General features: G+C 44.8%; 1 long non-coding RNA gene across 1 annotated transcript in view; it reads left to right on the top strand.

Moving 5' to 3' along the window:
• Positions 1-23,017, top strand: part of LOC148686303 (uncharacterized) — a 54,632-nt gene that overhangs the window by 16,494 nt on the left and 15,121 nt on the right. The window contains exon 2 of the long non-coding RNA XR_015949073.1: positions 13,992-14,176. This is a non-coding gene — a long non-coding RNA (uncharacterized LOC148686303). The remainder of the gene's footprint in view (positions 1-13,991; positions 14,177-23,017) is intronic.

Raw genomic sequence — 23,017 nt, 5'->3', positions numbered from 1 at the left:
CAAAAAAACACACTATGACTTATTTTCAAGGGATGTCTTATTTTTTTCCTCCTCCTCCTTCCGCAGCCGGCATTGCTGCTGCACCTATCACTATGTCTTATTTTCGGGGTATGGCTTATATTCCTTGAATGCTTAAAAATCCTGCTATGGCTTATTTTATGGGTATGTCTTAAAATATGAGAAACAGGGGACTCCCCCACCCACGCGTGTTCCTGAAAATGTCCCCAACCCCCACTGCTTTGGCTGACTCAGGGTCCTACCTCCCCCCCCCCATGGCTATGGGGTTTCCCCATCCCTTTGATGTGCCTCATCCCTGTGAGCCCCCTCCCCCGTTGCTGTGTCTCATCCCTGTGATTCCCCCACCCTGTGAAAGGCCCATATTCTGTTTGTTTTTGCCTGTGGCCTACTCAGTTTTCCCTGTCCCAACCCACCCATCACTGCTTTGGCTGACTCAGGGTTCTTCCTTCCCCCCCCATGGCTATGTGCCCCCCATTGTGCCTCATCCCTGTGAACCCCCCCCCCATTGTGAAAGGCCCTATTCTGTTTGGTTTTGCCTGTGGCCTACTGAATGGTGCGGCCTACTCAGTTTTCACTGCTTGACAATGCTGCGGCCTATTGAAAAAGCTGGGCCTTGTTGCTGCCAAAGGACTGTTTTCAGTTGGTTGCTGTGGAATTTTGTGGTGTCATCTGGCAGCGTAGCTTTGGAGGCGGCAGCGTGCGACCTGCCTTTCTATTGGATGCTTCTGGAGTCTTCAGAGCTTCTGGTGGTGACGTCTAATTTGGGCGCCACTATTTTGTGTTTAATCATTATTTTAGGTGTGAAAGGTGTGGGTTTTTTTGGGGGGGAAGTATGCCAGATCCCTCCCTGATGGGCATGGAACGTTGTGGCCAAATTTGTTACATTATGGTTCAGCAGTTACGGAGAAAGGCTGTGACTTACACGCGCGCAATGCCTACATTTTTATAAAAATTCCTTCAGTAGCACCTTAAAGACCAACTAAGTTTTTATTTTGGTATGAGAAGTGTGAGTGCATGCACACTTCTTCAGATACACTGGAAACAGAAGTGTCAGACCCTTATATATATATACAGAGGGTGGTGGGGATGGGTGGGAATGGGTGATGGGCTGATGGGAGTGGTAAACCTGTGGATGGCTGTTAACGGCTGATGATGACTGCAATTAGTCCTGGGGGGGGGGAGCAAGGGCTGAGGTGCTAAAGAAAGCTTGATCATGCATAATGAGATAAGAATCCGATGTCTCTATTCATCCCAGGTGGCTCCATGGTTTTAAGCTTGGTAATGAGTTCCAATTCAGCAACTTCTATTTCCAGTCTGTTCCTGAAATTTCTCTGTAATAAAACAGCTGCTTTGAGATCTTGTATAGAATGTCCTGGGAGTTTGAAGTGTTCTCCTACTGGTTTCTCTGTCTTATGGTTCCTGATGTCAGATTTATGTCCATTTACCCAGGCAATGGACATCAGGTAGAGACAGCCCCACCAGTCCATAGCTGTCAAGTTCTCCCTTTTTTAAAGGGAAATTCCCTTATGCTGAATAGGCTTCCTCGCGAGAAAAGGGAAAACTTGACAGCTATGCCACCACCTCTCTGGTGTGAGGAGCAGCATACAAAAGCACAACCAGAGGGCAGGGCCACACACTCACTGTGTTTCAAGCCGCAAATGTGCACAAAGCCAAAGAAATGCAGGACAAGTCCCACCTCACCCACACCTTTAACTCTTACATATTTTAAATTATGTGCCCCACTAAACATGTCTGCTGCTATTTCCCACATCGAGAAACTGGCTCTGGGACAGACCAGGGATGTTTTCAGCTATGTATAAATGGGGAAAGATTACATCTGTATTCTGGAATTTTGTCAGCTAGGCAGAAGGATTCTGGCAGAGCTTTTCTCAAACATTTTTGCACTCTTGTGACCTTTTGCTCTGAGTCATTGTTATTCTCAACAGTAGGAATGACCCAAGGCAGCCTTCTTGATAAGGCAAGACAATGACACGCTTTCGGTAGGCTAAAAATATTACATTGGCCTCACACAATGAATAGCGGTATGACAGCAGGGAAATCAAAAGCAATGCCGGGGTGCATTTTATCAGAAACGCAACATTGCCTGTGGTCTAGATGTGATGTTACCTCTGCATCCTCTGGACTTTTCTAACAAAAGATACTGTAAAAAGTGACAGTGATGCTGTACATTGAACAATTACAATGGCAATTTATATGTTACCTGGTGTTAAGTAATAGATTGGCTAAAAAAAATTGTAGAAGAAAACAACTTTGTTCCCTGTCTTCCTGCAGAGAACTTTAATAATATGAGCAGCTTAAATCTATTTGACCTTGTTTCCAAAAGCCAAAGAGCATTTAACATGGAACAATGTTAAGGAAAGGCAGCGATCCTTGGTGTCTTCAATCTCCTTTGGGCATAAGAAGCAGCAGCTTAAATGCTCTGCCTTTTTCGCACTGTGGAAGGACATCTCCTATAGAGCTAAGCTGAAAGTTATTCACGAAATTGTTCTGCCTGAAACTGGGGGCTTCAAGGGAAAAGGAGCCCTAAAATTGCACACCCTTCACTCTTTCCACCACTGCCACCCCCCATTTCATGGTTTAGACCAGTGTTTCCAAGACTTGGGTCTCCAGCTGGTTTTGGACTACAATTCCCACCATTCCTGACCAGCGGTCCTGCTAGCTAGGGATGATGGGAGTTGTAGTCCAAAAGCAGCAGGAGACGCAAGTTTGGGAAACCCTGGTTTAGACAGTAGTGTCGGTTGCACTCTTGGGAGTCCTGATGGCTGGTGGACACATTGCCCCACTCCCCCAAATCCATAAGAGTATGGTTTGATTTGGCTTCACACCAATGCCATATCCCCATGTGACTTTATTATGAAGCATCCAGGAGTGAGAGCAATGCTTCCTGCTCTCATTGGGGAGCCTTAGGTGGGAGTTAACAAAATGGCATCCAGCAGCACAAGGGAGCATGATCACCTCGCCCTGCCCTTCAAATCACTCAGTGGTCCCTGAATGTGTATGTTATGAAGAGGGTGGTGAAGTGGTCCAGGGGTCACCACTAATCCAGGAACAGTATTTTACATCCTCCCTTTCCTGGATTCGGGAGAAGTTCAGGGCAGCCTCTTACAGGGCAGCCCAAAAGATGGATGGTGTCCATGTGATTCACTAGGCATGTCCATGCTGTGCAGGTGATGCAAGGACACAGAAGAATGCAGTCGCCGGCAGGCTGGCAATGTCACATTTATTATTCCACTCCAAGACCTGTACACTTGAAAGCATCACCGTTGATTTTTCTCTTCGGAAATCTGTCCGCCAGCTCCAGACAAACATATTCTTTTCGCTTTGTGGAATCTGGTTCCTCCTTCAGCCAAAGCACCAGCTGTGTGAACTGTATCTTGATCACCTGGATCAAGTTCCGGCACCTCTTTTTCTTGCAAGTTAGCACAGGTTTGGCCCATTAAATCTGCCTATAGCAGCCTACAACTGATCTGTGTGGCCAATGGGGAGCATGACGACACCCTCCGAGCCCCTTAATTCAGGGGTCCCTGGGGTCTCCTTTTCACCCTGAATCTTACCTCCAACTCTCCCATCTGGCCTCTTTCTGAATCTACTATTTTGTCCCCAACCTTCTCCTCCTCCTCCTGAACAACATCCTTCCCTCCACCTTGGCCCGTTGCCTGGCAGCTGTTTTTCATGGGAAATCAGCCGAGGGCAGGTTCAAAAACGTTGCATTCCTCCACCCAAGTGCTACCAAGAAATGTTTCCATGGGGTGGTTCTGCATGTGGAAATCATCATGCCTGTAAACAACTCAGGGTGTTGTTTGGGCCAGTAATATGACACCTCTCCATGCCAGTGGCTACCAAGGGAATCTAGTGCTGGTATGAAGACGCCTCGCATGATGTCAGCCGCCCTAACCGCATGGTAAGCTGTTTACAAGAATTATGGCTTCCACATGGCATTCATAACTGTCTTTTCCCCGCAATGTGCATGTTGTGGGCTGTAATGTTTAAGGCAGTCCTGAGAAAGTGGAATGCATTTGTCTCCCAGAGTTCTGAGCAGGCTGGTGTTTGTTTTCTGAGCCGCATAGAAGGGTCATAGTGCAGTGGTGGAGTGCAAGATTTATCAGCAGAAAGTCCCAGGTTCATCCTCCAATGTCTCTAGATAGGATTGGGGAAGTTTCCGGTCTGAAAACCTGGACAGATTCTGCCTGTCACTATATGGAATTAACCAAGACTCTGACTTGGGAGAAGGCAGCATTCTGTGTCTCCAAGTCCCACTTCAGAACTTATCTGATAGGTAGTGATGCCTTTGAAGTTTGGGTGCTGCTACAACATTTCAAAAGAACATTTAACTCCATTGGAAATATTTTCTTGATATTGTTGACTAATTCAGGATTATCTTCTGGGCTGATTCTGTGTCCTGATTATTGATTCCTAATGGCAAGTCAACACATGGTTTTTGGTTTTGACCAGATGTAAAAATAAGTTGATTGCTCAATTTTTAAAAAAATTGTATTAAAAAAGAACATTTAACACACATTTCATCCCATGTTAGCTTCGGCCAAATACACACTAGACACTTAAAGCACATGGCTGCCGCCAAAGAATCCTGGGAACTGTAGTTTGTTAAGGGTGCTGGGAATTGTTGCTCTGTGAGGGGTAAACTACAATTCCTAATATTATTTGGGGGAGGCACAATGTACCTCAATTTGCCTCATTCCTTCATAGCTTGGCCTCTCCCTTCGTCTTTTGTTTTATTGACATCCTTTGGAACCTCTTTCGCTGTTGAGATTTCGAGATTGTAAGCTCTTTGGGGCACAAACCTGCCTCCTTTCCCCCACTTAAGTCACACTGTAAAATGTATTATTAAGATATTCAGTATGTGGCCTTAGGAAAGGCAGCTACTATTACTTAGCCTCAGTCATCCATCTGAAGAACAGGGATAATAATACCAATGTACTTTACAGGGGGTTATAAGAACGATTTACCTCAATAGTTCTTATGTATGTGAAGTGCTTTAAACACTCTGGGGGTGCTATAAAAATGCTCAGCATTTTTAGAAAACAAAACGACACAAAACACAAAAAACCCAAGGTTAAATCAGAATTATACTTGGGTCAGGATACCAGCTACATTATTATCAGGACATTTGGGGAACCAGGTCTTTGATTCTGCAAAGCAGACTTGAGGAAATGTTAACAACCATTTTGTGGATTCTCTGAAGCAAAACTGAATAGCAGGCAACATCTCTCTGTTTCAGAAACTCATGCCTGTGTGGCAAGGCCTCTGAAATCCATGAGCAGCACAGAGTACCAGAGGTTTGCTTTGTCTTCCTGCCTTTTTTGGTAAATTAATATTTTGGACAATGGGGGATATAAATAATGTACAGATTCAGCTTCTGTTTTGCTGGCTTACTGAGCTGGAGTTGCAGAGGCGCTGAGCCAGGATCTAATTCCTGGCTTTATTAGGTTATGAAACTCTGTCTGCCTAGAAGAGGTAATGTCCTCAAGCTGTTAACATCAGCAGCAACCGATGGATCTAGTGCTGTTGGACCTAATGGAATTAAGTGTGTGTGTGTGTGTGTGTGTGTGTGTGTGTGTGTGTGTGTGTGTGTGGCTAATGAATGTAAATGCTGCTGGGAAGTCATTTGGGGTGAGGCATATGGTAGTACTCAGAACTATTCCGTGCAACCATAATAAGCCATTTCACCAGAGGGGAATGGTAGGCAAATGCCAGCAAGATAAAGCCATATGATTTAGGACCAGCTGTGAAACAACATCTGTACCTATGCACTGGGCAATTTGCAAGGGTTCCATTGGTTCTGTTTTCTAGCAGCTAGAAAAGTAGTTTAGGAACGGCAGCTGCACAGACAGGAACCTAGGAGTCTGCATTATCAAACTTCTCATCCATCTACCTTGCTTTTGTCTAATTATTGGCTCTCCAGGGTTTCAATCCAACCTGGCAATCAGACCAGGGATCTTCTCCCGCCTCCAAGGCAGGTGACACACTCCTGAGCAACAGTCCTTAAAGACTCTGCAGCTCTTCCGCATTAATAATGCCTCTTCTCAAGAGGAACATTTTACTAACCACTGCTAGAAAAGTAGGCAATGTTTCCATCTGAAGCCCCACAAGGAAAGCCCAAGCCACAGGCAACCCTGAACAAACAAGTTTGCATTTGATAGCCCTGTGCCAGGGGGGAAGTAACTTGGTTAATAAAGGAAGAGATTTCCCAGCAGTGTTCAGATGCGTTCTTAGCCAGCTGTTACTCCAAAATGTTGGGCTGTGGGAGGCTTGTGAATGGCTGGCTGCTAGGTCATGAGATGGAACCACCAGGTAAATACATCCATAGCTCTCCACATTTCTGCATTCTGCTGAATGAGATCAAGAAGAAATAGTGCATCAGGAAACAAAGCATTAAGATTGGGGATGAAGGTGTGCCAGTATTGATGAGAGTTGGTGATAGAAGCCTAGATGAGCATGTTTTCAGCCTGGCATTTATGATGATGCTGCAGCAGCTCACTAAGGTGGATTCCTGGTAGGATCATCTAGAGTTATTCACAGATTACAGATGCAGGAAGTGAAAATCCTACCTACTGATTAAAGAGCCAGACCTAAGAATGAGGGAAGTTGCTAAAAGCTAGGAAACTAGCTCGGAGGGTAGCCTTTTGAAGAGGACATTCTATCTGCTATGTTTTATGGGAGCAGCACACGATAAGCCATGACCAACAACGCTCCTCTTGACATAGTGCAGGTGTCTGGACATTCTCCAGGGCACTTATGCTAATAGTCTACCAAAGATGACTCATGGCACAGCACAGATTACACCAGTCTCTCTGCACATCAATACAGATCTGAAGTAAAACCGAGCCATGGATTTGTGCTTATGCAGGCAATCATTAACTGAACAGCCTCAACCTTGCCCAAGGCTAGAGTCTGGATTCTAGTCAAAGTTTGCACTCGGTAGATTACGTGACAAAGCTTCCATTAGCCATGAATAAGCTGAATTCTGTCTGATGGAAATATAACCCATAAAGGGGCATTTTTGGGTGGGCGGGTACAAAACTAATAAAGATTTGCTTCTGGACATAGCAATAAGGAAAAACATCTTCTGTAATCGTAAATGTGTATGCCCAATCACAGAAGTCTTCAGGGGAGTCACTGTTCATAGTCTCACATGGTTCAGAAGCACGGCTTGCATCCACCAGGAGCTATGAATTTAGTATGGTGGGCTCAATTTTACTCCCTTCTAGTTGAAGTCAGAAATTCCAGCAGCTACCGGTACTAAAAATTTCTGTATTCCAGCAGGCATTTCAAGTGAAGCCTGATTTTGTCGTTTTAACTGAGTTTTATACTTTTCCCTATTAAATCCTTGTAAACCACTTAGAGACAATTGCACTTGAGCAGTATATACATTGTACAAACAAACAAACAATAAAATGGAAAGTCTAAGAGCAGCATGTTTTTTTTTTCAAAAGAGCGACTGCTGATATGTTGTCATTTCTGGTGCTTTGAAGCTGGCACCAATGGGGGATTTCCTCCCAGCTGAATAGCAGCTTCAGAGAAGGGATTTTCCATCAGCACTGCAGCAGCGGAGGCATGAATTAAATTCCCTCCCCATAACTAATGTGATACTGATAATTGCCAGACACACCAGTGGATGGTATAAGATTTCAAAAAATGTACTTGTTAAATGCAAAGGGTCATTCAGCATCGCCACCAACTTTGGCCCCAAGGAATTGTCGGCAGCCGTATTTCTTCATATTACCTGTTGCCCTTCCTCCCCTGCTGCCTTCTCTATTGCTCAAATTTATTACCACCACCATTTAATGTGTATGCTGCCTTTCCGTAGTTGAAATGGTGCTCAAGGCCGCTTACAATGTGAAAAGATTTACATAATTACAAGCATAACAGAAGTAGTCATAAACAATAAATAAAACACATCAAAATGTACACAACCATAATCGAACTATTTCCGCATGAATCTAAAATGAGTATTGATAACAGCAGCAACAACAAAACCCAACAAAACCCTTTAAACAATCCCCTGACCATTAGATTGTAAAGTCAAGAGAGGGACCTGGGCTGAGTGTTCTGGCTGCTTTGTATACATGGTTCTATAAAGCGTGATGCACATTTGGTGCCACTATTAGGAAAAAAAGTATATAATAATCATCATTATCATGTATGACTAACTCAAGTGGAGCTCAGCAGTTCCCAGATGTAAAGTGTAAAGCTCTCATAAGAGCCTTCTGTCATTAGTCTGGCAGGAAATACACATTTAATAAATAAAACCTATTCAGCTGTATGTGGTGCTTTGTTGTTGTTGTTGTTGTTGTTGTTGTTGTTGTTGTTGTTGTTGTTGTTGTTGTAAGAAATAAGCTGCCTGGTAGTAGTAGTAATAATAATAATAATAATAATAATAGTTTGTTTGTTTATACATACCCTGCCCATCTGGCTGGGTTTCCCCAGCTACTCTGGGCTGCTCCCAACAGAATATTAAAAACACAATAAAATATCAAACACTAAAAACTTCCATAAGCAGGGCTGCCTTCAGATGTCTTCTAAAAGTCAGGTACTGTAGTTGTTTATTTCCTTGACATCTGGTGGGAGGGCGTTCCACAGGGCCCTCCCTTCCTAATAGTGGCCCTACCGAAAAGGCCCTCTGCCTGGTTCCCTGTAACTTGGCTTCTTGCTGTGAGGGAACCGCCAGAAGGCCCTCAGCGCTGGACCTCAGTGTCCAGGCTGGACGATGGGGGTGGAGACACTCCTTCAGGTATACTGGGCTGAGGCCGTTTAGGGCTTTAAAGGTCAGCACCAACACTTTGAAATGTGCTCAGAAACGTACTGGGAGCCAATGTAGATCTTTCAGGACTGGTGTTATATGTCATAAATTGATAACTGTGCTGTGGGTGCCAGCACAAAATGGCTGTCACGGGCAGGAAAAAAGAAAAAGAAATGAAGTGACGGCACTCCGTAATGGTGAGTAGCTTCATACACAAAAGCACCGACTGTATCCTCCTTTCAGGAATACCCAATGTGGAGCCCTCTATATATTGATAAGACTACAACTCCCATCATCCTTGACCATGTGAAAGGTTGGCTGAGAGGGAGTTGTAGTCCAAAACCACATTGGCTACCAGAGACCTATTTTATTTCATTTTGTGTGTGCATTCTGAGTACGTTCCATATTAGTCTATCTGCATAATAATTACGAGTCTTTAAATGCAGATACTATTCCTTCTGCCATACCCTTGGCATCGGCAAGAAGAAGGGGGAAATCAGCATGTTTTTTATGAAGCTTAGATCTTTTGAAGTGCATATTTGAACTAATCGACGCAACTCTGACTCAGTTAGTTCTTCTCCTCTGCAGAAACAACGCAAAATCCAAAACCGCTCACAGTCGTGTGTGCTATAAACACTTCTTCTTAAGAGAATTACACACACACACACACACACACACACACACACACACACACACGGATAAGTTATATGTGTCGGGAAATGTAATAAGCAAAGCAAGAGTTGCCAGAATATGTAAACACACCATTTCTGCTTTGAAGGATTGCTTTGTTTACCTTGAGTTCATTAAAGATACAAGAGAGACACACATTGCAAATTCAGCATCCTTGCAAAGCTGCATTTTCTCTCTCTCTCCAGTCCCAGATCAGAAGTGCATGATCGTTCAGGAAGGGTATGTTCCCAAATCTGTAAAAGAACACAGATGGGGCAGTAAGTCCTTAACCCTTGCTTGCTCACCCACCAATCATAGCTGTCAAGTTTTCCCTTTTCTCGCGAGGAAGCCTATTCAGCATAAGGGAATTTCCCTTAAAAAAAGGGAGAACTTGACAGCTATGCCACCAATTCTTCTGTGTAAATGTCTCCCCTAGCCATTCTGTTTCACCCTTAAGTTGGCCGCATTTCTGGTCTTGGAGTTCAGCTGCAGGGGAGAGGGGTGAGCAAGAGCCCAGTTGCCCTCACACTGTTTGTGTTACAAGCAAAGACTGGATCAGCAATGGGCCTCTGGATGCTTGGAGTTAGCAGAGTGCCTGCTCAATCCCTTATTGCAGATTGCTATTAATAGTACAGTTGCTTCGATGCAGCAATAAAAGAGGAAATAAAGTTTTTAAAAAGAGATAGAGGAACATCTGCTCCATAGCAGAGAAAGCAAGCAACAAGCCTCTATGGGAGGAAGATATGTTGACCTTGTACCATCTTCCTGTCATCTCTTTTCTGGTTTCATTTTATCATTTCATGCGGGACTCCAGGTAGCAGCTGTGCAGTTGAAGTTGCTTCTAAAATGTAACATCAACATTCACAAGTCAAAATCCACCAGGAAACCAAACCTCTGCAGCCCACAAGACTGTTATGGCTAATGTAGAGATTTGACCCATATTTCAATCTAAAAGAGCTCCTTACACTTAGAGCAAAACCTTTTCTCCATTTGCACCTTTCAAAAGTTTCTCTTTTGTTGTCTCCCTCACATTTCAGAGAGGCTGCTCATTGGTATGTCACAACAATAAAATATGACTTTGTGATAAGCTTACAACCACGAAAAGCTACTTTTTGAACTAGTTATTAACTGAAGGGTGTGTTATACCTTACAAATAGTGCTGTAAAGGACCTCATGGATACTACCGTAATACTATGAATATGGCTATTTTTACTTTTGGGGGGGGGGAGATACAAAATGCAGTTTTGAAGGATGTTGCAAAAATCTGCAGGTCCAAAGTAACAACTAATGCAGAAATATACTTGAGTCTCAAACCTATTATTTTACTATGAGTGGCACAAGGTTTCTTTAACGGAGAGCAGAGATGAGCTAAAAGAGGGAGCAATCATTTGTGAATATGTTTGCACACACACCCAGACTAATCCCTTTCTGACCATTTGTTTGAGGGGTGAAAAAACAAGCTATTGCCAGTACTGTTGCTTTGGCAAAGGATATTTTCCCTCCTCTCCAGGTTCCCCCCCCCCCCCAAGCAATCAGGGACTGCATCTGCGTGCAACCAATCTTCTGCTCTTTTCATTTCTCTGCATGTTCTAAGAGACTAGGCGGGGAGAGCTGGTCACAGCAAGAGAGGGAGACTCCCTGGATTCTTTAGCAGCCTGCCTCATCCCTGTCTCCTGCCCCCCACTTCCAGCCTCTGCATCAGGACTGCTTTCTGCCCCAGCTTCTTCCTTCTCACTAAACCCTTTTGCCTGTTCAGCTTCCGACACCTCCTTCTCCCAGTCTGCTTCCTCTTCTCCCTCTGACCACTCATCACCACCCCACCACCAGTCGCCCTGGTTCTGCATCTTCTTCCCCTGGGGGTTTCCTTGGGGGTTCTGCAGCTGGTGCCTCCCACAGCATCTCTTCATCCAGCCAGTCCATGACAGTTGCCTAAAAGAGTTCCATCTATTGTGGATCCTGTTTCCACACATTGACTTAATCCAAATATTCCACTATACAACTGGAAGGGGACCGACCCCCCCCTTTGTTGTTTGTAAAACAACAGCACAATGTTGTCCCCATCTGTATGTCCCCTGTGAGCCTTGAAAACCCTATTGGAGATGTCCAGAATTGCTTTCCAGGCAGCAAGAGGGTCAGTGCAGGAGGGAGGGAGGGAACCAGCAACACCCCTGTACAAGCAGAGATGCCTTCTGTTGACCCAGCGGGATCTTTGGATATCAGCCGCTGCTGGCAAACTAGAAAACCCAGCTTGTTCAACAACTGGTGACTGCGGAGTCTATTAATCATTTGACCATCTCAGACAATCAAGTTCCAACTGTTTTCTGCCAAAAACTGCTTTTTGAGACAAGGATTTTAAAGGGCATTGCACCTATAATTACACATACAAAAAGAGGACTGAGGGCCAATGCGATTCACATATCTAGTGATGGCATGGATTCCTTACCCCCCACCCAGCTGCTATTTGCATCTGGAGAAAAAAATCCCAAGCCATGGGGGAAGTGGGGAATCTGGGTTTGGACCCCAGCAGCGGCAAAGAATTAAACTGGACCACAGTTCTGATATGACTCTCTCTCTCTCTCCCGCACCTACATCCACACCCACACACCACAAACACCCTGTGCCTGCTATTTGCTTCTAAAATGAGCCATGCCATTGCTGACTGCATGAATATTGTCACATCTTTTGGGGGGCCCAAACAGCAAGGTACTATCTCCAGTTTCACCCTGGACCAGACTAATGCTGCCGTTGTTATAACTGAAAAAGCCGAGCCAGCAATGGTGGTTTGAGAGAAACAACACACAGCGCTGTCATGGATTTTCAATCTCGGCTGAACATTATGGAGTTAGGGAATTCCCAGCCCACATTCCACCAGGTCAAGAGTTCAAGCCTCCCTTTGATCTCTATGGCAAACAGTAGCAGATACTGTTGTTGTGTATTCCTTTGAGCTGTCAGTTTCAGTGAACCTTTTCCATGTCACACTGAGGGTTTATAGCCTTTCCCCTGCTTCATAGGTCCCTGTTGTATTGACCATGAAGTGGTTTTTAATGCCTGGAACAAACAACATTCATCCAGTCTCCAAACAAAACAGACATTTAAATGGCTTTTAACAAGCTCTTTACCTGGGGTCTTAATGCACTTACCATTTATAGTGGAACAGTTGCTGGGGGTTTTCAGTTATTTTGGCATGTCGCCGCATGACAGCAGCACCATTTGGCTGGTATTCTGGAATAACGGACTAACACTTGTGGCTCGTACTGTAGGCTACATGCCAGCCGCACGGAAGCCACATGCATGTACAATGTGCTCATAGGGTTCTATAAGGAGCAGCTGTGGGGGGGATCCCAGAAGGTAAAAAGGGAAGAGCCATTCAGGGCACACCTGATGAAACTCTCTTTTACACAGAAGCAAGACATAAAACCTTGTGATTTTTACAGTCAGAGGGAGCCACCATCAAATAGTAGCTCAAATCTAGTGTAGTTTGATAAGGGCGCTAAAAAGTTGCTCCAGAGACCCCTATTTCCCTCTCAGAGCTGCAATTCCCAAAGTGGCTTAACAACTAAATCCCTCTTCCCAGGCAACACCTGGGGATTGTATCTCTGCGAGGAATAAACTACAGTGCCCAAAACTCTTTCAGGGGAGAAATGTGCTTCAAATGTACTTGAAAGGTATAGCCTTGGAAATATCGCTGTGATGCTCCACTGTCTAGAACAGCTGTGGCCACACACCTCCATTTGCTTCCCTCTAGAAATTTGTGTGTGTGTGCGTGTGTGCGTGCGTGCGTGCGTGCGTGTGTGTGTGTGTGTGTCCCCCCTCTAGAAAAACCCATGGTTTACCACTTAATTGGGACAAATGGCAATCGGGTTTTCCATGGGTTGAGGTTTGTTCTGATTCAGTGGTGAAGGGTGTGTTTTTCAGGGGGAAAGTGTGGACGATCCCCTTGGTCTGCCCTCCAGCAGAACTGGAGCCACGGGCTGCAGAAAGAGGTGGCTCCCTTCGTACCAAGATGATTCCTTAAGCATCTCTTTTTCCTGAAGGAAGAACTCTCAAGACATGGGATCAGGTTCAGGAATCTGTTAGATGGTTCTGTGCCCAAGCAAGGGTGGTAACCCATGTCCAGCTCTGTATGGCCCATGTTCATGTGTGGCACAGCATATAGACACATATACCTCTGCACAGGATCTTTCTGTCACCAAAAAGGGAATAGACCGTGCAAGTGAACAGTACACACAGATGCATGTACATATGCCTAAGGTCTCATGCAACTTTCTGATCATTCTCATTCCACACACTCAATGTAAGCTATAGATTCTACCCCAAATTTCAGTGTAACAGTTGTTGCTTTAAATGTGTCCTAGCCGGGGGGGGGGGGGGGGGAAATCCCTGCAGGAAATCTTGCAGAAAACCTTCCACCCAAGGACTTGGGGAGTTCTTGCCTACACAAAAAATAAAATAAAAAATTTGTAGAGTTTACCTAGTCCCTGAAGAGCTGCCACAACATTAATGTTCTATGCACTTTTTCCAGTTCACCTCACTGCCTAGATGAAATGTATGTTTTCCTGGCCCATCCTAAATGGGTCAGCGAAGTGCATCTCCCATGATTCCACTGACCACTACAGAAAATATCCTGTTCCTAGAAGAAGGTGGCATCTGTTTCTCCATCACCAGCTAACTACGAGGATGACCACCTACATTCCACCACCTAACAAGGTTTGTGCTCAACCATTCATTTGCTATTTTAAGGCCACCCTCATGATGCAAATGGCTGAATGTGAATTTGGGTTGAACTTGATTGTTTGCTTTAGTCTGGCATATGCTTAACTGGTCATGAGACTTCTTTTGCAAATACAAATTGTGAGCACAATTCAAAGTGTTGGTGCTGACCTTTAAAGCCCTAAACGGCCTTGGCCCAGTATACCTGAAGGAGCATCTCCACCCCCATCGTTCTGCCCGGACACTGAGGTCCAGCGCCGAGAGCCTTCTGGCGGTTCCCTCACTATGAGAAGCAACGTTACAGGGAACCAGGCAGAGGGCCTTCTCAGTAGTGGTGCCCGCCCTGTGGAATGCCCTCCCATCAGAGGTCAAAGAGATAAACAACTACCTGACATTTAGAAAACATCTGAAGGCAGGCCTGTTTAGGGAAGTTGTTAATTTGTGACATTTTATTGTATTTTAATCTTTGCTGGAAGCCGCCCAGAGTGGCTGGGGAGACCCAGCCAGATGGGCGGGATACAAATAAATTATTATTGTTGTTATTATTATTATTATTATTATTATTATTATTATTATTATTATTATTATTATTCCCGACTCTTAATTCAAGCTATGGTTGGCTTCTCTCCGGGGAAGCCATAGATAGGATTTCTTGTTTTTGTTCGGATGCTTGCTGGCAAAATTACAAGACTATATGACAGCATTCACACTGTACATTCAAAGCAATATGATGCCTCTTTAAACAGTCATGGCTTCCCCTAAAGAATCCTGGGAATGTGTTAAGAGGGCTGAGAGTTGTTAGAAGACCCCTACTTCCACGACACAGCTACAATTCCCAGAATGGTTTAACAATTAATACCTCTTCACAGGGAAATCTGAGCCGTCCTTTCCATTTGGCTTAGTGGCGCGGTGCGCCACGGCGCCTCCCCATCAGGGGCACTGGGCTGGGGCGCCCAGCAGCCCCGTGCTCTGCTCATGTTCGAGGTGGTGAGCGAGGCGCTGCTGCTGAAGCAGCCTAGCTCTGCCGCTGCCCCTCCTCTGTTGCACTTGCAGGGGGCGGTCGACTGTATCCTCCGCTGTGCGCTGTTCCCGCCACGGCCCCTCGCAACAGCAGGCTTGCTAGCCGCCGTTCCAATGGCGCCTAGCAAGCTGGGAGGGGGGTGCCAGGAGGGATTTTGTACCACGCCGCTGGATACCCTTAAGACGGCCTTGATCTGAGAACTGTAGCTCTGTAAGGGGAATAGGGGGCTCTATCAACGCTCAGTACCCTGAACAAACTACAGTTCCCAGAATTCTTTGTGGGAAGCCATGATTGTTTAAAGTGACACCATACGCTTTAAATGTATGGTGTGTCAGGGGATATCAGACTCAGCCTTGATGCATACGATATAACCCACATTGACAGTGCTCCAGATTGATCACATTAAATTAGCCCTAAAACCTCACACCCACACATTTAGCTTTAACTGTTCTGCTGATTTCAGTGGAATTTACTCCCAAGTAAGCATGGCAGGATTGCAGTGTTACTTTTTCCTCAGTTTTAGTTTCGTAGCTAAACACACACACACACACACTCTTTGCAAGATTCTTAGAAGGTAAAATGTTGCTACTCACACTGGGCCTTTGGGAAATGTATTTGCATATTAAATAAATTAATGGATATCCATGCTCTACTTCTTTCAAAAAGTCCTACTGTGCAGGAATGGGCAAGGTTTCATTCAGCTCATTTGCAACCTTATGCATTGCATTCTTGCAGACATTTAGGCAGGAATCCAATAGGATTTAAGCAGCCTTAGCTGTGTGAAGGATTGCTGTCATAGTCAATCAATTCTAAAAGATCTAATGAAATGCAGAAAGTTGCCAGGGCAGTATGGCTTACTTATAATGACTTCTATGATTCCACTAACCCTCCTGACTGACAATATCCAGTGCCTCATAATGCACATGCATTGTTTAGCTGTCTGAAATGTTTCTTTGGGGTCCAAATGATGCATGAGCTCTGGTTGTTCATGTGCCAGTTCTGAAAGTCAAGGGCTAACTGGGAGTAATCCAACAAATGTGTAGGAATGTCAAAAGCATTTATATTGAGCCTTCAAGCTGCCTAAGTGGAGTTTTCAATTTAGCTTGCAGCTTATCTCGCTCCTGTATTTGGCAGGGAAAGATATTAGGCTTACGATCTATCTCGGTGATGCTGGAAGCTATCCAAAAGCACACACTTGAATTGTTTAGTTCTATAAATTCCGGTTTTGGCTGGGCAGGGTAGTAGGTGCCTGCAAATTTGTGACTTCACAAAACTTAGTGAGAGTTCTTAAGCCTGAGTACAGAAATAAATATAACCCTAACCTCCACCTGCACTCAGAGCAAAGCAGAGATATTTGCATTGTGGAGTTCAAGGCAATGTTATCTGATAAGAAGAAATCAATACAAATATTCTACCAGAGAGAGGAATGTAGGAAGCTGCCTTGTACAGAGTTAGACCATTAATCCAATCGAGTCAGTCTGCATTGATTGGCAGTGGCTCTCCAGGGTTTCAGACAGCCCCACCTGGAGATGCCAGTGATCCAACTAGGGCACTGCTATTGAGCTACAGCCCTTCCCTCAATTCTGCTTTCTCTATCCTGATCAGAACAGAACAGAACAGAATTGTTGAGTTGGAAGGGACCATGACCATCATCTAGCCCAGGGGTCCCCAGACTTACCGCACGGCGGGCCGGAGGGTAGGGGAGTGCGCGCGCAGCGGGCCGGAGGGCGGGGGAGGGCGCGCCCGTGCGCATGCGCACACGGGCGGGGGGGAAATCGTCGAAAATCGCTTGTGCGCATGCGTATGGGCCTCCCCCGACCCGGAAGTGCATCGGAAATGACCTCTTCTGGGTTGGGAGAGGCCCATACGCATGCGCAAAAAGGATTTTCGGCGATTTTTTGCCAATTTTTCAGATCGTCGCCGCGCCGCGCGCCGTAAGAGCGGGCGGCGGCAGCGGGCGGCGGGGGCCGTCGCGGGCCGGATTGGGAGGCCGATTGGGCCGCATCCGGCCCGGGGGCCGTAGTTTGGGGACCCCTGATCTAGCCCAACTCCCAGTAATGCAGGAATCTTTGTTCCCAACATGGGGCGCCAACCCACGACCCTGAGATTAAGAGTCTCATGCTCTACTAACTGAGCTATTCCAGGTCCCTAAGTTCCTTTCCTGCCTAATAGAAACGACTTGTGCCACTACATCTAAAGAGCACAGGTCTAAATATTTCTGAACTCTGACATGCTTACTAGCAAACAAATGCTAAAATATGACCTTTGCTGCAAAGGCTATTGACATCCTTTGGGTGGTTCAATCTGGAATGATCTTCCATTTGTGAAACAATGGTTCTCCCCAGCTCTTAGCCCAACTGAAAGTTGTGTTGATGACAAGTTAATGAACCAAAATAAAGCAAAAGTCAATGACAAGTTTCGATTGTTAATGTCCCTTAGTTTCCTTTTAATTAAAATTTCTGTAGAAACATGCATGCCCTACTCAGAAACAATGGACTGGAAAGGTAACATACAGTTAGACAATTAGCAAGACACAATAATGTTGGTGGAAAGCTCTGATGACACAACACAGACATTTCCAGGTTGGTACAAGAGATTTTATTGCTTGAGGTGGAACAGCAAGTCAAAGTGCATCGTATCCAGGTTGGTCAAAGTATTTTGCTCCAGGGTAGAAAATCCCAAAAGTGTCTGCCCCCTCACTGGCAGTAAAAATACAGCTATCATAAATTCATAGAATCAAAGAATTGCAGAGTTGGAAGGGATGCTGGGGCCCATGTAATCCATCCCACTGTGATGCAGAAATCTCAACTAAAGGATTCGTGGCAGATGGCCATCCAACTTCTGCTTTAAAACCTCCAAGTAAGGAGAGCCCACCACCTCCTGGGAGACACCAGAAGGTCCTTCCTTCCTGATGCTTAGTCAAAACCTTCTTTCTTGTAACTTGAATTCATTGGTTTGGGTCCTACTCTCCAGAGCAGGAGAAAACAAGCTTGCTCCATCTTCCATGTGGAAGCCCTTGAGATAATTGAAGATGGCTATCATATCTCCTCTCAGACCCCTCTTTACCAAGATAAACATACCCAACTCCCTCAACTGTTCCCCATGAGGCTTGGTTTCCAGACACTTTATGATATCTAAAATCAACGGCCTGAGGTGGCCAAGATCTTCTCATGCGCACTTCTGTGTATTGTGCATAGCTCCCTACATCCCTAAAAACTGTGGCAGACAGCAGGCCTTCCCTAAGCCTGCTGCATAGGTGACAGTTGGCTGAGACTTTCCACAACTATTCCACAACTGCTTTCTTATTAGCTAAAAATGCTACCTCTCAAGTTTACTTCAAACATTCATGACAGGTAGAACATGCAAATGGCACGCCAGAGAACCTGCAGAGCATAGGGAATGTGCCAGATGAGAGCACAGAGACCCAGGTCCAGGTCCTCCTCACTGGGTTGAACTTGGGCCATCTCTCAGCCTAACCTACCTCACTGGGGTGTTGTGAGAATAAAACGAAGGTGTTGGGTGAACGTTATTTGCCGGAAGCTCCTTGAAAGAAAGGTGGGAGAGAAACACAACACATAATAATGTAGGAAAGCATGTCAGTCGGAAATCATGCCTGGCAATTGCATACTTCCAAACTAAGTAGCCAAAAAGAGATGTGTGCATTTGTCGCATGTGGTGATTTACAAGTGGCTGGCATGTTTCTCCCCACACAGAAGTACCACCTGTGTGGGAAATTAATCACATTTGGAAGTGCCCTTCTGTTGACACCAATAGTGGAAAGATTAGCCAGGCTCCTTGTTCTTCTGTTGTTATCTAAGCTGCAGCACTGTTGCAATTGGCAGGTGTCAAGGAAAGAAAGATGACCTCCGTGCTTAAAAGAAGGGCTGCACCAGGAGAGAAACGGCAGAATAAAACAAACACAGTCCAGGTTTGTGGAACAGTGCAGCCCAGCAATGTTTGACCCCCCAGTTAGTAAGGGCTTAAACTATCATTTACCTGATGCTGCTCACAAAACAGTGGATCAAGTGTGAGTTATAAAACCATCATGCCACTACCAGCAGCAAAATGTGGGGGAAAGGTCATGCTGTGTAAGACCAACTTCCAGATGTGAAAGTAGAAAGCCGAAACATAATAGGGTGTGGGGAGAAGAGATCCCTCTACACCACACCTATGTGACCCAGCCACAAAAGCCCTATTCAGTTGTTCAGCCTAAGCACAAGGGCTGAATGTGTGCCAACCCCCCCCCCACAATATTCTTGCACACTGGGTGCGCTGTCTCCAACCTCACCTTCATGCACCGAGTGGAGAAGTCTAAAGAAGAAGGAAATGTGGGATGGGAATTGATTGGTTTTCTACATATTCAGTAGCCTAGGGTGTCCAATGATCATAGGGTCATTTTAACAAATGCATCCTCCCACCTCCATATACGGTCGTACCTCAGGAGTCAAACAGAATCCATTCCAGAAGTCCGTTAGACTTCTAAAATGTTCAAAAACCAAAGCGCGGCTTTTGATTGGCTGCAAGAAGCTCCTGCAGCCAATCGGAAGCCGCAGAAGCCCCATGGGACGTTTGGCTTTCAAAAATAGTTCGCAAACCGGAACAGTCACTTCTGGGTTTGCAATGTTCGGGAGCCAAAACGTTCGGGAACTAAGCTGTTCAACTTCCAAGGTACGACTGTATATATATGGAGGTGAGAGGATGAATTTCTGAAAATGACCCTATGACCCAGTAGTTTGGGTCGTGTGTGTGTGTGTGTATCTATATCTATATCTATATCTATATCTATATCTATATCTATATCTATATCTATATCTATATCTATATCTATATCTATATCTATATCTATATCTATATCTAATCTATATATCTACAGCCAACATCCAATTGACTCGTGACTGTGCATGTCTGCATTGCTTCCAGCTGGAAGTGGCTGGAAAGTGGGGCAGGGCAGTGTGTGAAGGGGCAGGAGGGGTTTATGCGCACTCCACTGATGTGCACGGGGGGGGGGGGCAGGAGAACAATCCTCTGTGCAAAAGAGTCATTGCCTTTATCTATATGCAAAACCTCTGGCCCTTTCTCCTCTTTACAATGTCCGTAATGTGTGAACTAAAATAAAAAAAGCAAATACTGTGGTCTGCAGTCTGTGGTCACCTTGAACTAAAAAACTAGGAGAAAGAAGTTTTTAAAAAGCATATTTTACACACATTCTCAGAAGTTACTTGTTACTTTTTCTTACAAATCCTGTTGTTGTTGATGTTCTCACAGACGGGTGTCAAGTAGACCCTGCGCTGAAAATGGATAGCTCTCTCTCCATGTAATCTGTAAAGCAATCTTCTGCCAAGAAAGGTACACTGTAAAAGCAACTGATAATGTCGACTCCTTTCCTGCGGAATGGGATTTACCATATCCTCACCCTTTTGACTCTTTGACCAATATTGAGAAATATTAGTGAAGCCACTCCCCGACTGAGTCAGTGATACTTCTGTAATAACATTCCAGCTCATTCCAGCCATCAGATAAGAGAGCCTCATGCACGCAGAGCATAAAAACAGTGAATGAGTCAGAAATAAATCTCCCAAGGACAGGCGTATATCAGGGGAGGTCTCATGGTGTTACTGGGGGGCGGGGGGGGGGGAGACATCATGTGCTTTTGCAAGGGGATGAAAGCAATTCCGCTTCTCCAAAGAAGAGTACATCTTAAAAGGCCCATCTAAACAGTTTTCTGGCATGCTTTTGCCATGTATGGCTACCGAGAGAATAAGATTAATATTATTGTCTGCTACGGTACCAGTGCTGTTTATTCCCTTTATCAGGTGCTGCGCTTGTGCGGTACCATATATGTTATGATTTTGTGGTTGGGAGTAAGTGGATAGAAGTAGTTCTAAGCCACTTAATGCTTGGACTTAAAACTGTATTGGGGGGGGATTTATACTGTATGCAAAAATAAAACATGAAAACAATAAAACAGTGTAACAAAAACCAGTATACCAGTATTCTGAAAGCAGGACTTCCATAATGACAGGGTCCAATCTCATGTGTCAGGGAAAGCCTGAGCAAAAAGCTATATGCTTACAAGATGTCTGAAGGATGATGGTAGAGAGAAGGGCATTCCATATTTGCGAGGTAATGAAAATAACTCTTCACGCATTTTAGATTGCTGGGTGGCACAGTGTGGTTGCAATGCCAATTATCCTATTTCTGGATTCTCGTTGTCATCTTTTGATGATGCAGAATTGTGGGGAAATGTGGCACAAAGTGAACCCAGGGTTGTGTACGGACACTCGTTTACTCTGCATCTAGGGCACTCCCACCACTGATTTGGGGAGTAAAGTCATACCTCGGTTTAAGTACACTTTGGTTTGAGTACTTTCAGTTTAAGTGCTCCGCGGACCTGTCTGGAACGGATTAATCCACTTTCCATTACTTTCAATGGGAAAGTTCGCTTCAGGTTAAGTACGCTTCAGGTTAAGTACAGACTTCCGGAACCAATTGTGTACTTAAACCGAGGTACCACTGTAGTGTACACATGACATTAACCACAATCCGTATCTATCCTACTGTTCCTCATGAACTGCTGTGTTTTGATGTGCTTTTCCACCTTCAATCTGAATTGAGAAAAAGAACAACCTAGCTGCATTTTAAGTTCATTTTATTGATGTTTGAAGTTTATATAAAGATAAAACTCAAAATCCTTCTCTACCCATGTATATGAACTACACATGATAATGTCAACAAGAGCGCTGGGTGGTCAACCTTTGTGAATGTCCTTTCTTAGCAGGAATGAAGAGTGACATTGTGGGAGGTCATGAGAAGTGTACAGGCAGGACCAGTCCCATATTTAGTGCTGGTCATGCACAACAGATATGCTCAGCAAAGCTGCATTAATTCAGGGGAGCTCAGAGTCAGCACAAAGTGACATGACATTTTCTGATTCCATGCATCTTTTCACATGGCAGCACACAGTAGAGCACAAAAACCACCATGTAAGGCTTCCTAGGACTGGTAACTTGTCCAGATGCAGGGGAAATTCCCATGTCCACTGCTGACCTTCAGACTCCTTTGCACGCAAAATCTGAGTCTCATACTCTCATTGCACCATTTGCCATATTTCACACCATTGTGTGGCCATGGGAATAAGTTATATTAAATTAGCTAAGATGTCTGCAAGGCAAATAGCTTAGAATGCAAGTCCATAGATATAAGTGGGTGATCCATATGTTTGTCTGTCTACCTACATATCTAATCATGTCTGTATTTTCACATGGCTCTGTTGTTCAAAAAAGATAAAGAAGTGAATATTTTCTTTGCATTCTTCCTGAAAGGTAAAACTAAAGGCTTGTTCTTGGCTATAGATTATGTAGGAGAGACCTTAACAACAATCTCACGTTGCTGGGTTTTGTTTTTAATTAAATTTACAGTATATCCCACCTTCTCTCCAAGAAGCTCAAGGTGGTTCTCTTTCTCCCCATTTTATCCTCACATTGATTTATGTGAGGGAGGGGGCTACTCCCTCTACTCTTAATTTGAAGCTTTATGGGACTTCAACTGTGTTTCCAAACTTGGAGGGATTCTGTGCCCTGTGCACATTCCAAACACTTAGCTAGTTGATGTTGTTGGGTTGATTGACCAAAACCCCACCATCACATTTCACCTCTTTCCCTAGCCCTCCAGAGATCATTGACCAGCATGGACAAAGTAATTTCAGTCCCACTATGAGGCCTGAATCCAGATTGGAAGAGATCCAAATGGTCTGCATCCTCCAGGCATGCCTGGAGTTGTTCAGCAACCACCCGCTCAATCACCTTTGCCCAAGAGTG

Source organism: Zootoca vivipara, chromosome 3 (genome assembly GCF_965207765.1).
Source record: "Zootoca vivipara chromosome 3, rZooViv2.hap1.1, whole genome shotgun sequence".
Lineage (NCBI taxonomy): Eukaryota > Metazoa > Chordata > Lepidosauria > Squamata > Lacertidae > Zootoca > Zootoca vivipara.
Note: the sequence above shows the minus strand (reverse complement) of the source record. Positions and strands in the feature narration are given on the sequence as shown.